Genomic DNA, 15,345 nt, shown 5'->3' on the forward strand with positions numbered 1-15,345 from the left:
TATTATACAATCGAGGAAAACGAGCTCGACAGAAGGAAAAGTCGGAAACCTGGGTTGACATTTATTTGTTCAAAAGAAGTAAAAAAAATTAAGAATAAAAATTAAATATATTTTGAGTATATTTTTTGTAATAAACGTGTAAGGAATATGATAATGCTCATTAAAAATGATTGATTAAAATTAAAAAGGATTAATAAAAAATGCTTATTAATAACGATTATTTAAAAATTATGAATTAAAAACACTTAAAAATATAAGCGGAACAATTCAAATGAAGTTAAGCACTTAAATATTTTAAGTTTTCGTCTAACATTTTTAAATCTACATATTCGTATTGACTCTTATAGAGTATAGGTTTATCATCACAAGTTGGAGTGTACAAAGTGAGAGTTAAACTCTTCGGTAGAGTTTATTTCAGTGATTCTGAGGAAGGAGGTAAATATTAGAAACTGACAATCGGGAGTAAGTAAATATAGACTCCTTAATGGCGTATTGTAGAAAAGAAAAATATTACTTATATTAGAAGAGCTTTCTATTATAATGAACCAAAGAATCGAAGTGGTATGCCAATTTGGAATACTCCCAAAAACAAATGTACTCATATTTCGCTAGCTTTAATTTTATTACTTATTTATTAATAAGTAATATTTTACATATTTTTAGTTATATAGCCATAAGCTATAAATGTTTCATAGTCATAAGTTATATCAATTTATTAATGCCAAATTATAATACACAGTCACAAAAGTTCACTAAATTTCACTCAAAAGAAGAAAAAAAAGCTTTTATATTTTTTAAAAGGTTAATTATTTTAATTTCTCTTTTGTTTTTAACTTTAATCAATTTAAATTTATGATAATTTGTGAACATTTTCTTTATTTATCTGAAATATTGAGGGTGTCTTTTAGAGATTTCTAATTATTGAGATGGACATATTCCCACCGTCCCCGCGCCAACGACGCCCATGTTAGTCGTAAGTTATATGTAGTTTGAGTTAAAAAATAAAGAAAACTTGAAGTGACTGATGACCAATTAAATTAACTTCTATTACGATTGATATTTGAAAAGAAAAGAAAATTGAACAACAGGAAGCAAAAGGAACAAAAATCAGGAATAACTAATTATAAATTTTTTCACACTTATCAATATTTTATATTAACTTTACTGTAAACTTACTGAATATGAGCTATAAACTGATTATCAATTTATAAAACTTTATATTGTGTTTAGGACGTATTTAGTAGTCGAGACAATACTTTCTTAATTTTATTCAGTAAAACATATGGCAGCCAAGACTAACAATGGCAGCCATTTTTCTGCCTTGCAGTAAAAATGAGTTTTGGCAACAATGTTTCAAACGAAAATCTTTATAAAGTTTTCAGAAAGCGTTTAAAACAAAAGACGTTATCGTCATTTTGATCGATTGTCAAAACTGGTAACAGGTGTCGCTTCTTGCTGTCGCCTTTTTCATTTTTGCCGTTGCCATTTTTCTCCAAAATATTGAAGCTTTTAATGAATGAAAAATGAGCTAAAGTTTTTAAAGCGATAGAAACCTTCATTAGAATATTCAATTTCCAAGCCTCAATCTTTCAATAAAAATTGTTCTTTTAAAAGTATCCCACATTTAATAAATTATTTGTATTTGAAGAGTTACAATTTTTATTTTCAATTAATATTTTCCCAATAAAATGGTTTAAAATAATCTGCAGACGATTCTATTGACAGAAACGTATTTTAATTTTAAAAGTTATTCAAAAGATTCTTTTAATTCAATTAATGGTAGAAATTAATAAAGTATACCATTATTTGAAAGAATGGTTTTCTTAAAATTAAATATAACGTCGAAATGTATTTCTTGATCAAACTCGACAGTAATTAAAGCAATGTATATATTATTTCTTAAAAAAATGTCACAATTTTCAACAAAGCTTTTGTAAACAAAATTATCTTTCAGATTACAATCAGCACATTTTTAGTGAGAAATCAGATTTCTAGAAAATAAAGAAAATTTTACTACTAATACACCAGATTTTCGTTCATATAGAAATGCATGCGAATTAAATTTATCTTTCATTAAGCATATTTTTAAGAAATATGAATAAGGTCACAGTTTTTACATGAGGTTTGTGAAACTTGTAATTAAAATATTAGGGCTGTTGTCTCCAAATATTACACACGTCCATTAAATATATCAATCAATAAATAAAACTTACACTTTGGCATGCATACTATTGCAACATTTGGACTTCAAATGTACAGTGCACAAAACTAATATCCTGAATTACTTTTGATTTAATGGTTGGATTTTCATTCTTTAGGACTCAATATTAAGCGAAAGAAAGATTTCGTCTCAAATTCTCTTTCCCCTAATTATTAATTTGAAATTTAAAAGAAAGAAAAAGTAAGTTCAGGCTAGCCTAAATTAAGTCATGAAGTTTCAATTGCTGAAAGCAAGATTCAAAATATTAAAATGCAAACAAATTATTAGAAGAGTATTTCTCCGCTGCGTAATCTTAAATCATCATCTCATAGTTTATTTTCGTTTGTATATTTTAAAATGTTCTTTTCAGTATTTACTAGATTTGCATTACTGTACTAGATCTGTATAAACTAACCTTTAATACACTTTAAATTTTAATTTAGTAATGAAGGTGTAAGAGAATTTGTGAGGAAAATTTTCTTCCATGGTATGGCGTCCTCTTAATGATTCGAGTGGTTGACCTCAGATATGCTAATTAATTAGCGCAGACGATCTTTACGCAGACGATAGTTACGAAATCAAGCACAAAGACGTACTCTTTTCTTCATAACTAAAAAAACATAATCCTGAATTTAAAAATAGAAGAGCATTGTAAGCTTTCGACATCGAAATTTAATTTTCAGAACATTTCTGGTGTTTAATTATTTTTTAGGTAAGAATTTATCATTAAAAGAAAAGTAAAAGAAATTTATTTTCTCTATTCACCATGAATGTTTTTGAATAAATGTCAAAGAAAATTTAAAATTCTAGTTGTTCGTTGTTACAGTGAATGAATCATTATAACTTATCGAATGAAATCCTAAACGGATTTAAAATTTTATTTTAAATTCTGTATGAATAAACAGTAAAAATGCATTTCAATAAATTGGATTTTAAAATATTTATGTTGTAAGTCAGTAACTTAACTGCATGTTTTCGGAAACTATTCCTATTATTTTCAATCGCATTCCAAAATAGAGAGAAATATTTGAGACTCTTCGAAACTCTAGGGGATTCTCGAATCAGATAAAAAAAAAACAAGCTTTTTACGTTTATTTTAAAATTAATGTTAAAAAAGAGATAAGAAGATTTATTTATGCTCCTTAGAGCTTTAAAAAGGACAAAACTAAGCTATAACACAACTCTTCTCTTGGTTCTATTTCAGAAGTGAGAAAAATTAACAAACGTTTCTCGAAATATCTATTCCTTATTTATACGATGTATGATAATTCTCAATAAATTAAAACAAGGTTTTGTCTTTATTGCTTTTATTTAATTTTTCTATAGTATACCGTTGTATCTATCTTGTTTTTAAAATAATGAATTTGTTGAATAATGCAATGAAAACTCTTTTTGAAGAAAGTATACACAGAAATACACTATTTCGTTACCTACCTAAAAAGTTAAATCTCGCCAGTGGCTTATGATGGTGGGCTTATAAACAATCAAAAGTATCATGAAACAATGCTTCCCAAGTCCCGAGCCACGGGCCGGTACCGGGCCGTAGATCAAATGGTACCGGGTGGTTCAAGGAACAATGTATAAATTATTTCTATTTTATTCACTGCGGTGTATTTCTCACGAGTTTGTATGACTTTCCATGGACGAGAGGTTAACCGTGAGTTGAGAGACATCACCTCAAGCCTCACCAATATCACGCATGTAATTGTATTTTATTTTGAAGGCATGTTAAAATACAATTAAATTAAAATTAATAAATTAAAACAATCTAAAATATAAACAATCAATGTCCCACCAATTAGAGGGCGGCGGAAAAACTATCAAACGTTAACCGATCCGCGGCGATCAAAATGTTGGTAAGAACTGTCCTGAAGTATCGAGCAAGTGCCTCTCAGACTTTGGCGAAAATCGCCTTGGTGTCAGATGAGGGAAAAAAAAAACGCTGTTTAAATATTTCGTCAGTCCATTTTTGACAATTTTGGACTCCCCCATCCCCCCTTGTCAGTACAAACCCCCGACAATGCTTAAGTAAGAAAGTGGCAACACCTTCCTTGCGTTTGCTTTGACTTAAACTGCAGTCATCTAATTTTAGAATTAAATTTAAAACACTATTCATACACACTAAAAATATTAGCCTGGAAAAAACTTCTTGAGAAGGCCAAGACCCACCCTGGGCTGTCGAATCATTGATGATGATGATGAAATAATGTATTGAAGTACACCACCTTAGAAAGACACGGCTTAAAGAATGTTTTACGGTAATTGAAATGTCATGTCTAAGGGGAAATTAATCGATGCTGATGTTGTTTTTAGTAGATTTTATTTAGAAGATGCAGCTTACCTTTTATGCTTTAGATGCTGCTTTATCTTTTAGATGTAGCTTATTTCTTAGCTTATCTTTTTTCATTTAGATTGTTTTTTCTGTGTTTATGCTTATGACTGCTCACTCGATTAATATTTCAGTTTTTTCTTAGAAGACTTTTTTTTTAGCTACATACTCCTTTGTGTACTATAGATTATGAATTACTGACTGGTTTTCTGACGTAGAATGGGATACCTGCAACTGATGTAGTGAGGATATCTCGATCTTGATTGGTTGCTGAAACTTAGCTTTTGGTTACGTAACCATCTGCTCTTTCCGTTCTATTTCGAGTAAGCCAAGTTCGTCAGGTATCAGTTCCCTTAAATTATACATTCTGTATTCCTTCGCAAAGATTTTAATTCTCTCACTATATATTTCTGACTTAACACAAAGACAGGCCCGAAGTCATGTAGAACATAAACAAACTAATTGTGGATCGAAGTTTCCAGATGCACAAGACAAAAATATATATCACGGTTACAATAAAAAAATGCCTCTTAGAATGACACAAAAATTACCTTTTATATTCATTTTGCAAAATTTTAAGCAGAATATTCTTTAGGAATCTTTTTTTTTTCTTTTTTTTTTTTGGTTCAAAGTTCTTAACTTTTAAAACTCATCAAAGAATTTTTTTCCCCAACTTTTTCCCCCAAAAGGAGCTTTTATTCAAAGTTTCGAATTTTTCCACGTTTTTTTTTCTTTTGTTAATTTTTTGACTTTGCTTTTGAATAAGATTTTGAAAATAAGAGGATTTTAATGTCTTATTGCGAAGCACGATTTGCTCCCCCCCCCCCTTTAGAGCAAAAATAAGCAAATCACATACCCCCGTCCCCAGGTAGGAGTTTGGGTAATTTTTAAACAGAGAAAATAGGGAAATGGATTATACTTATTAAAAGTTCAACATTGTTGAATTAATTATGCCAATAAGATTTTTTTTAAATAAATTAAGTTTACTCTTTTTTTTCTGTTTCCCAAGTCATGTTTATTTTTATTCGAAAAGGTTCACCCCAATCGATAGACTTAATAAAACAATTAAAAAAAAGTTTCTAATATCATTTAAAAGTAATTTGTTGAAGGGCAAGCATTTTTCCCATTAGTACTTAATAATTTGGATATTATTATTTATTTTATTAATAATAATCTTTTGCATTTACTTTATTAATACTCAATATTTTCTTGTTAATGAAGCCTAATACATATTTATCTAATATAACTTAATGCTTCTAATCTATGTTTTGAAGTGTTTATATAAATAAAACATCGTCAGTAACATTTTTTCAATAGATTAATGATAAGTACACACATTGATAATTTATAGCTAATTTGCAATTGAAAAAGATTTTCGGACCTGAATTTTGTGGACTAACATGCCCTTGTAAAAATCCTTAGATTTTTCGAGCCCCGTGCAGAATGATACTCTAACATCAACAGTTTGTTAAGAACTGCACAAAACATCGAGGAAATGAATATCAATAGCTAAACTTGAAATCCAAGAAGGCCAAGAATCTAAGAGGGATTTTAAGATTTTATCTTTGAAAATATGATCATTAAATCAAAAGTTATACTGTGAGACTTCCTTTTTAGTACCCTTTATTTTTCACAGATTATGGCAAAGTAAAATTTTGAAAGAAAACTCAAGTGTGGAATCTTCACCGCATTTTTTTCATAAGCTGTATATTTTCAATGTCATCTTAAAAGTTTGTATGGATTGTTGAACTTATTTCTTCCCCTCGTATTGGAAAACGAAATATTGCTTTTTGCATAAAAATGAAGCTCTGCCATTGTTTGGGTCAATCGAAAAGAAGTACACACTTCTTAGCGTAGTTCTCCTGTACGAAGAATAATTCGAAATTTCGAAAAAGGAATGCAGCAAAGTGTTCAACCCTCCTGTTAATCGATACTTCGGTTTTTTTGGGAGCTCCAGGGCTTCAACTATAGCAGTTTTTTGGACTCGTTTTCTTATAATATCCGGGCGATGCACCAAGAAATGCTTCCACAGCTGCTTCTGACAACAATATTCCTTTCAAAAATTTTTTCGTTCCTTTTTTCCAATGTCACTTTGCTTCTCCGACACATTTTTTGGCTCGAGTCAATCTCTTTTTTTTCCTCTTCTTTTTTTGAAAAGTGCTTTTTTGATCTCCTGAAAATGCTTTAAAAGGATGAAGTGTGCGTAAGTGTGTGTGTGAGAGAGAGAGAAAGAGAAAATATGTGGAAAAGCGTCATTACACTAAAAAAATATCGGTAAAAAATACCGGTTTAAATCACTGTAAAAAGTAACCGCAATCAGGGTTCTGATAGTTTATACCGTAAAATCCATTTTAACAAAACATGTTATGGAACAAAACATCTGATAAACCGTAATTTTTGCATTAATAATTACTTTAAAATCTCTAAAGCAGTCTATTCATATAAATATTACAGTAAGAATTATGGTATAATATTTTACGATAAAAAATGAATTTTACCGATGATGCACCCAAAGTACCGGTACTTTATACTGTGATTTGATCCAAACGTTTTTATAGTGTACAATTTCTGAAATATGTACATAATCTACACTTAAAGTTCTTATGTACTATGCGCAATTAAAAAAACTGAATATTTTAATAACTTTAATTTAACTAATAAAAACTAATTATTTTATTTTATTTCTTGTATTTGCTTCCAATTTTTCAAATTTTTAAAATAACATTTTACAAACCAATTTATTTGTCACTCAAATTTATTTCGTAGAACATAACATAAAAGCAATTTGTGAGTCAGTTTTATTCAAATGATTCAATTGAAACTGTGATAGAAACCATTAAAATCTTACATGCGTTGTCACGCGAACCTTTTCTTCGAAGAAGCTAAGAGAGAGAGAGAGCAAAATTATTCAACTTAACATGTATTTTTCACCATATGTCTTCCTTGCCTACAGTTTATTAAAATTTCTATGGAAATCTTTCTTTATCTATGTATGACGGAGTAAAACATGTGGTTGGAATTTACGATCTATTTATGGTTATCAATATTATGGTTTTATATCTATGTTATGGTTTTATATCTATTTTATGGTCTTATATCTGTTTATGGATACCCATCTATTTTATGGTTTTTAAACATGCTGAACTTCAAACTCCTTTATTCTCGACATTTTGATCTAGAAACTTATAAATTTTAGTTTATACTTTTAATTTCATACTTAATTAAATATTGATTTGCGATCCCTTATGTGCAGACGTTTTAGACTTCCTTTTTAAGTTGACATGCTTTTTTGAAGCACTTTTCGCCAAATTAAATAAAAAAGCAACAGTGTACGTGCCTTAGACTTGAATAAAAGCTATAATTTTAAACTGTCTTTTCCTTCCGGACCTTAAAACAAACGAATAATTTAAATACCCTAAAAGTTGTTAAACTTTTTTTAAAAATCGCCAATATGGCGATATTTTTTTCACTCTTATCAAAATCAATGCCTTAGACTCATTTTTTGCACATTTTATGAGCCAAGGTAATTCAGAATTTGGAGTAAGTATTTAAATATTAAAAAATTAGATCACAACCGTTTTTCATTTTCTAAAAAACGTGGCTTTTCTCCATATGCACCATTTTTAGAATAAACATAGAGGGCGCTGGCTAAAAATTGGCTAAACTTTACTTAACAGTCACGAGTTGCTAACTCATAACAGTTATGAAAATAGCATATTATTCGCAAAAAAGCATTTAAAGACGATCATTTTAGAGCACCCTATACTTAATGTTTTAGTTGGAAGAGATGTTTTGCGTCTCATCATCCAATATCATTAAAAAAAATTCATCTCTGAAATATTTACTTTTTTATTAGAAAAACTCAGAGTTTTAATTTTTCTTAACAAACTATCTCTTAATTCTTCCTTTAATATCTTTTAATCCCTTTAAGCCTTCGATGTCTAATGTGTTCCTGATTTATATAAAAAATTTGAAACATTATTAATGGCTCTGCGTGTTTCTTAAGTTGTTAAAAAACTTGTTGCTGATAAAAAACGCAATAGGGTATCAGTTTTAAAAATGCATGCAGTTTTTAAAATATTTCTTATGTAGTTGCATCACCGAGTAAATATTCAAAAAAATTTTGCACACCTTCCATGAAACAATTTTTTAAAAAAATTGACAAAAATAATGAGCGAAAATTTTGAAATAACGAAAAATATTATTTAAAATGAACAATTTTTAATTTCTTTTAGTGAAAGATGACCTACTTAGATGTTACTTACTATATATATCTATATGTATATATATATGTTTTGAAGTAAAACGAAATGCTCATGAATATAAAAGCCTTAAAAGATTCAACTTCGATCACCATTTAAAGTTCAATGCAGAAAAACAACAGGGATAGTTTTTTAGATAAGAACATCGTTCTTTGATTCCATGGAAAAGGAATTAAACATAATTTTCAAATAATTAAAAAACATCATTTTTAGATTTTGCGTCTTAAGCATTTTCGAATCGTTCATTCATTGTAGATCCAAATCACAATTTCGATACAGCAAACTATATATGGAAATCGCTTGACCAGAACTATTTTAGAAATTAATGGCGTATCTTTTAAAACTCATAAATGTAGTTTTATTGGAGTGCTTTAAAATTAATGAAGTATTTTTTCTACTTTATATGCGAAGGAAATTAATTAGAAAAATATTTTTCTTTATTATAAAAGTAGTTTTGTAATTTTGAGTCTGAATCATATTGGAAAGATTTATTGGTTGTAGATCCAAATTGCTAATAGCGAACGAAACGACCTATAGGGGGCGTTGTTATTTGAGACGAATGCCTGCTAACAGAACAACATGATCATCAGCGTCACAGGAGATTTCTTCAGTGTAGTATGGTAACGTTCCTTCTTTATTGTGGCTTACTAAATTTTAAAAAAAATGTTTGATATTCTTTCGTATGCAAGTGAAAACAAAACCGAATCTTTTTTTTTAAATTAGGGATAGGATTATAGGGATTAGTAAAAAATCTTCTTATTAGAGTTAAAACTTAGTGAATGAGAAATCGTTCAACTAAATTTAATGATCTAATATAAAAGGTCTATTTAAACTTTGCATTCTATACTTTTCTGAATTATATTACTTCATTAAAATATGCAAAAAGTATACAGAAGCATATAATAATTATACTATTTACTTTTGCAAAAAAAAATTTTTGTCAACAATTTTTATCAAAGAATTATAAACTAAAAAACGTAAAATAAAGAATGATTACAATAAAAAAAGCGATTGATTGCTGATTTTGAAGTACAAAACTTTCATATTGTTTTTTTTTAGTCTTGAAGTTCTTAATCAGACATAAAAAAACATTCTGTAGAGAACTATCATCAAATTAGAAAATTTTTTATTACAAAAATCGTAACACTTACCTGCTTTATAAATCCGGATAATTCCAAATGAAATGTTCTTCGTTTGAAAATTTTATTCTCAAGAAATTATTCATTTAAAATTAAGAAATACTTACCAGGAAAACGATAAAAAAAAATTTAATAATCAGCACAAATGATACTATTTCACGTAATTCGGATGATTCTTTACTGTTGATTTTCGAATTATATTGGTACAGAAATCTATACTATTCTATAAAGAAGAGTATTACCTATAACTATTACAGTTCTACACGTTCTGAAATCACATTAATTCATTGGAATGAAAAAAAGCTATGTTGACTTCACTTTAATTTGTAATAAATTAAGGAAAAGAAATGTATTTAACTATAATACACGCATCTGTAACAGAATGCGATCACGAAATCGAAAGTTATCGGTTGCAGGTTTGTTGATAATAGAAAGGTAAAAATTATTGAGAAATTTCTTCAAATGTTGGGAGCGTTCTGTTTCAGAAAGATTTACCAATATTCTGGGTCCTTTTTTCAAGTTCTGCAGCCTTTTCCTTAGGGAAATGTTGCTTCTTATTTGCTGCTAAGAAATAGCACCCTACTCTGATAAAACTAAATGAAAACTTGATAAATAAAAGCCTGAAAATAACCTCTCCACTAGAGGGCGTATTGGAGTGTTGCAATCGCGAATTTCGATACAGAGAACGATCATAAATTGCATCACCCGAGCTATTTTTCTTAAAACTCAAAAATACGTGCTTCACGTTTGATTGGAGTGCTTTAAAATTAATTGCATATTTCTCTATTTTAATTAAGAAAATAATAATTATGAAATTATTTTTCATTATTATAAAATTAACTTTATATTTTTGTGTCTTAAACACTTTTGAAACATTTATTGATTGTAGATCAAAATTACTATTTTGATACAGCAAGCAAGGAAATATAAATGGTATCACCATAATTATTTTAAAACTAAATAGAACAACTTATAAAGCTAAAAAGTGCTTGCTTCGTGCTTTATTGGTTTCAAACTTAATTTTATGTTTTTTATATTTTATACAAGACATTTTTTTTATTATAGAACTTTATTTTATTATTTTAAAATAAATCTTATATTTTTGCGTCTTAAACATTTTTGAATAATTTAATGATTGAAAACCCAAATCTCAATTTTGATACAGCAGACGAAGAAATATTATCACCACTAGAACTATCCTTGAGCTAAATTTCACATCTGATAAAGCTCTAAAGTGCGGGCCAGCGTTTTATTGGACAGTTTTAAAATTAATTTTATGTTTTTTCCATTTTATATAAGAAAAAAAATTGATTAGGATTTTTTTATTGTTATAAAACTAATTTTGTATTCGTTTGAATTAAAATTTTTGAATCATTTATTGATTGTAGATCCAAATCACTATTTCGATACAGCAATCGAAGAAATATAAATTGCTCCATCAGAACTATTTCAGAAATAAATGACACAGCTTTTAAAACTCATAAATGCGTTCTTGCGTTTTATTGGAGTGCTTTAAAATTAATTTTATGTTTCTAATGATCGAAAAAATCTTTTCCCATTTTCATATTTACGTATATTCAAGGAAATGAGCTTTTCCCAAAAAGGCATCGGAAATTAAAGTGTGAAATCATTTTTATGAGAATCGTTTTACATTTTTCAAGCAGCCAGTCAAGGAAGAAATTGCTTTAAATTTGATTATTTTTGGTAAAAAAGGAGAACTAGTAAGACATTAGATGATTTCAAAATTGTTCTTGAAGTGTTCTTTACCGCCGAAATATTTCTTTTGATCCAATATAATGACGCCCCCTTCAATGGAACATTATCTCTTACGATCAAAATGCTTCTGCTGAGAAAAGAGCAAAAGAAAAAAAAAAGATTAAAATAGAAAAAGAATAGTTTTCCAGAACTTGACAGAAAAAAAATCACAAACAGATTCAGATAACTTTTTACATTTGGAATGATGAGATTGGAAAATGTGATATGGAGTGAATAGAAGGAAAGAAAACGGATAAAAAAATGTTTGGAAAGTTTTTAAAGTGCGTATTTATGCCTTTTTTTTATATAGAATTATTTGTAAAAATTGTTTCATTTTTTCGAAACATAGTAGTTTTTGTTATTACAGCTGTTTGAAAAAATGTTTTTGAATGGTCGTTAAAAAAACACTCTTAGTTGTCTCGGTTATTACATTTGATTTGTAAAATATAACCTCACAGTTGAGAAGACAACATTAAGTTTAAGTTTCGTTTATAAATCATCATCATTGAAAATTGTTTGAATGGAGCAGAAAATGTTTAATTTTTATGGGTAAAAATTTATCTTCTTCGTCCCAGGGTATAAATAAAAAAATATATCTTGTTTTAATGAACTAATTTAAACTCGTCGTTTTTTCCATTATAAAAATAGTATACAAATTCATTTGTAAATAAATAAAAAAATTAATTTCGAAAAAGAATTATATGTTTAATTAATGATGTGTGACTGAAATGCAACATTAGCAATTAAGTAAAAATATTTATGTGTTTAATATACAATTTATAAATATTATATAATTATTATTATTATATTACATAAATATAATATTAATAATTATATCGTTTATAAATATTATATATAATTTATAAATATTATATGTGTTTAATATAGTAAGAATATTTATCATTTTCTGTACTTATTCCAATAATAAATAGGATTAATTCATCATCAAGATGGAATTTGGAATGTTGCGCGAGAGATGAAAAATGAAATTTAACGTAAATTACGTTATATTTCATTATTTATGTAAACTGCGTTAAATTTCATTTTCAATTAAGGGTTCCTTGCAGAAATTCAAAATAAAAAATTAAGAATCAAAATTCACTTTAAAACGTAAGAAATTCCAGATCAAACTACGGCATTCCGAGTGCTTATCTATTCAAAAATTAATAAATTAAAATTGAAATTAATTAATTAAAATTAATATTTTTACTGGAACATGTTATGGAACAAAAAGTCAGATATACAATAATTTTTACAGTAATAATTACCATAAAATCACTAACTCACTCTAATTAAAAAAATATTAATGTAAAAATTGCGGTATAATATTTTACGGGAAAACGGCTTTTACAGTAAAATGAATTTAATGTATGATGCACCCAAAGTTCCGGTACTTTATACCGTAATTTAATCCAGAAATTTTTACTATGTATTGAATATTTTTTCAAGATTGCATGGACACATCATTAATTTTTAAATTGCACATGTTTTTTTTTAAATTGTAATTTGATGTTTTTTTAATCGGAATTTGATGTTTTTTTTAATTGGAATTTGATTTTTTAAAATTTAATCTATAATTTGAATAAAAATGAATGAAAATCCATTTCATCAATCCATTGGCTGTCAGACGATTCTAAACAATTCTTTTGTTAGAAGTTAGCATGTTCGAAAGAATTATTCTCCAGTTATAGTGGCAACATCTTGAAATCTTCATGTATGGTTGATGAGAAAGTCATCCATGACTCAAAATGAGAGGAAATGTTTGTTTGTGGAAAAGGGTGAGGAAGAATCGATGAATCTTCCTTTTAGAGATCGATCGACGGATGAAGATGTTACCGTAGTCCAAACATCGTAAAGTCATGACCTCCTCCCCCCTCATATACATCCAATCCCTATACATTTGACTTGAGCATCTTGTCTGAACATTTCCGCATCGTCAATGCCAGACAATTTATTCTAATGTGCAGAAAGTGATCCGGAATCTTTAAGGAGACACGCAAGCATTGATATAAACGTTACTAGCACATAAAACTGAAAGGTTTTGAAATTTAAATGAAAATTTACAATGTACAATTTTTGTAAAGTGCAGAGTATGAACAAGTAAAAGTAAAAACCAAAGTGAAAAGAAAGGAATATTTTACAGGTACACATAAGAAGCTGAAAATACAAAGTAGCATAGAATTTAATTAAAAATGGGTATAATAATAATAAAAAAAAACAAATTTGTTTATAACATACTCGAAAAATTAGTCTTACTAATATCTTATCGCTATGGAAATGAATTCAATCTCATTTTATGACAATTTTATTTTAAAATGTCGTAATCAAAGCTTACACAATAATGGTAGTATGTTTGGTCCCACAGTAGACTGACCGTAAAGACCTAGCAGATCACCGAAGTCAAGCATCACTGGCTGCGGTCAGTGTGCGGGCGGGTAACCACTTGGATCAGTTTGCGTAGGGACCGAGGGTGAGCGGTATTGGTCCTCATTAAACTGTTCTATCGTAAAGTACTCGACTTCGCGAGCATGTCGTTGGGCTACCGAAGTGAGGTTGCCATCCCTTCCGCTGAGGATCAAAATTGTGATGGCATGTCTTCAAATTAACCTCAGGGATGTTGCCCACACCGTCACCTATATCCTATTGTGCAGCTCAAGTGCGACGTAAACGAACTACTACTACTAGTATGTATGAATCCACACTAAATTTGTCGCTAATAAAGAGAAAAAAGTTTGTAAATATTATTCCTCAACCAAGCATTATTACCCCCGATCTACCCCTTTCAGGGCACGAGGAAAAAATTTACTCGTCGTCGCGATAGTCCCCACAGGAGAGGGTGTCGCAGTTCCGGAACCGTACCGCCAGGCAGAAAGACCACCAAAGCATCACACGTGGCGTTTATTCAAATCAATATTAAGTTATATCATGCCGTTTAGCGGTTTACAATTTACTGTAATAACATAATACAAATAAAGTTTACCCAATTATTGTGACGTGGCACAAGTATGAGTTGCCATTACAATCCCGAGTGAATGAGTGATCCCGAGTTTAGAGTCATAATAATTTGATCATCTGGGTGAAGTAAATCATTCAAAAAAAATAGAGCTGTTAAATCAATAAATATATATCCCCTTACTTTTTTTTCAAAGAATATCTAAAAAGAAATTATAACGAACAAAGCAAGCATGCACGAGACGATTACAATTCAAATTAAACACAATTACAGAAGACGCCAGCAGAGTCAGGCCTAAGTATCGTTAAAATCAGAATAGAAATTCACAAAAATTTGTAAAAATTGCAAAAATTAGATAAAAAAAACAGAGTATAATTGAATCTAAAATCACATTAAGAGGTTAAAAGTAAAAGTTAAGCTAAAAAAACATTAAAAATCTTGAACGATAAAATTTAAGAACAAAAATTTAAAAATTGAGCAGGCCAATAAGTTAAAATAATTAGTTAAAAGTACTTGGAACTGTGTGAGGTTTTTTTTCTTTTTTCCATTTTATTGTAAATGAAATTGTAAATGAAATGTATTAAAATTCTGCATGGTCTTTCGTGTGATGGATCAACTTCAAAGGAACCTATCAGAAACCATCATATTTTTTGATTGTAAGGAGCTAAAGCGTCCAAAAGTGATAATTATAGGAAATTGGACTATAT

Source organism: Parasteatoda tepidariorum, chromosome 2 (assembly GCF_982258835.1).
Source record: "Parasteatoda tepidariorum strain Cologne lab strain chromosome 2, Ptep-v5.0, whole genome shotgun sequence".
NCBI classification, from domain to species: Eukaryota; Metazoa; Arthropoda; class Arachnida; order Araneae; family Theridiidae; genus Parasteatoda; species Parasteatoda tepidariorum.